Genomic DNA, 2,500 nt, shown 5'->3' on the forward strand with positions numbered 1-2,500 from the left:
TCATGTTGGTCTCCAAAGTCATCTTACAGACCACCATCCGATGCTGCCTAGCTACGTTCTCCCCTGTCACCACCTTGCAGTATGCAATCCGTTTTACATCGCGCCTTCTACACAAGATATAGTCCACCTGTGTGCACTTTCCTCCACTCGTATACGTCGTCACCCTGTGCTCCTCCCTCTTCTTGAAATATGTATTCACCTCAGCCATTTCCATCCTTTTCGCAAAATCGAACACCATCTGTCCTTCCACATTTCTCTCCTCGATTCCATACCTTACCATCAACTCCTCACCACCTCTGTTCCCTTCAGCAACGTGTCCATCGAAGTCCGCTCCACTCACCACTCCCTCCTCCTTGGGTACCCTTTCCACCACGTCGTCCAACTCAACTCCAGAATTCTTCTTTTTCGTCCATCTTACACCCGACTTGCGGGGCATATGCGCTGATAACCGTCAGCAATACACCTTCGATTTCCAGCTTCATAATCCTCACTCTGTCTGACACTGTGTTCACCTCCAGCACGCTCTTGACATACTCTTCCTTCAGAATGACCCCTACCCCATTTCTCCTCCCATTCGCACCATGGTAGAAGAGTTTGAACCCACCTGCGATACTCCTGGCCTTACTCCCCTTCCACCTTGTCTCTTGTCACCTTTCTTCTTTCCATCACGTCAGCCAGCTCTCTCCCTTTACTAGCCATAGTGCCAACATTCAAAGTTCCGACTGACTCTCACCTCCACACGCCTACCCTTCCTCCTCTCTAGCTGCCTCTGGACATGCCTTCCCCCTCTCCTTTTCCTTCGCCCAACAGTAGCCTAGTTTCCACCGGCACTCCGCTGGTTAACAGTACCGATGGCGGTCGTCGGTAACCCGAGCCTCGACCGATCCGGTATGGAAATCTTATTTATGATCCGCATATTTGATTTGGCAAAGATTTGACGCCGGATGCCCTTCCTGACGTAACCCTCCCCATTTGTCCGGGCTTGGGACCTGCACTAAGAATGCACTGGCTTGTGCATCCTCAGTGGCTGGGTTGCACGCTTTTCTATGTTTGCCCCTCACTTTTGTGGCGTGAACGATCAATTCTAGTAATACAGGTGTGTTTATGTTAGGTATCACAGACACACGCACACGCACAATATATGTCCAAAAGTATTGACATAACTGACCATTACACCCACAGGAGCTTTTCTGACATCTCATTCTGAATCCATAGAAACCCATATTCCACGAAGCTCCCGGCGCACAGTTTTTGTGCCGATGTTAATGCCAGGAGAAGTTTGGATCTCTGCAGTTATTGAGTGAACAGAGCGTTGGCGACTTGAGTTGCTGTTGTTCCTAAAGGCTTGCACTTTTCAATAATATGATGATATATGAAGCATAGAGAGTAAACGGGATAGATACCTTTTGAACAGCACCCTGTAGTACAGCACTTTGAAGGTACATATGTCGTCACTTGCTGTAGTGGTTTTTACTGATGGGCGTGGCCAGGTTTTCAGAAGCCTCTCAGTTGTCAATGTGAGAGCCAGGGGACGCGTCTGCCGTACGTTTAGGGTTAGGGTTAGGTGATTTCTCTGGTAGGGCTGCTTACACCACACCCCGGACTGGATTTGTTGCGTGTTTGTGTCCTGATCGATGGGCCAACTTAACACGCCTTCGGAGGGTGTCCGCCGGCCGGCTTTGCCGGCGTTCGGGCGGTCGGTTCCTCCGGTCTGGCGGATCGATGTCCTTTATTTAATGTTCTTAGTGGCGAGCAGAGTGCGGAGTGGGAGGGGCTCTACCGCGTAGTCGTCCTCTCCGTTGCACAGCTCGACAGCGTGCTCGGCGGTGCTCAGCCGGACCGTCTATCCCAGTTGCTCTTCCACGGCTCCCCTCGCGAGGCTTGCCGCCCCCCCCCCCCTCCCCCTCCAACATCTGTATGGGGAGGGGTGGAACAGCTCCGTGTTTACCTCGCGGGGCTTCCCGGAAGACATTTTCTCAAAGTCCTCGTGTGACCGGTCTACTTTTTCATTGCGTTGTGTAGGAAAGACAGGACAACTTGTCTCCTTCATGGGATCTGTATTCTGTCGCATATAAACAGAGCAGGTTTCTGGAAGCTTCAGGGGACGTCAATACAGGTTTTTTTTTTTTTTTTTTTTTTTTTTTTTTTTTACAAAAACACATAAAACATAGCAGTCGCGTATAAACAGGACAGATTTCTGGAAACTTTAGATCTGCTCCCACTGTAGCATACGCAGAAATTGGGACCCACATTAGGAATGGATAAAATAAATTACAGGGGCAGACAAAAATGAACACGTGCATACGTTTTGGGCCTCTAACAGGAAATGGCGTCACAACAGGGAGGGGTTACTAACTGGGAGGGGCTACTATAAGCGTTGGTAATGACAATAATAATAATCACGTCGTGATACTTTGTGTAAATGATACAACATATGTTGGTTATGACGTTTTTAACCATGCTACACTCGCACGCGTGAAAAAGAAAAAGAAGAGAAACG

Source organism: Lampris incognitus, unplaced genomic scaffold (assembly GCF_029633865.1).
Source record: "Lampris incognitus isolate fLamInc1 unplaced genomic scaffold, fLamInc1.hap2 scaffold_250, whole genome shotgun sequence".
Lineage (NCBI taxonomy): Eukaryota > Metazoa > Chordata > Actinopteri > Lampriformes > Lampridae > Lampris > Lampris incognitus.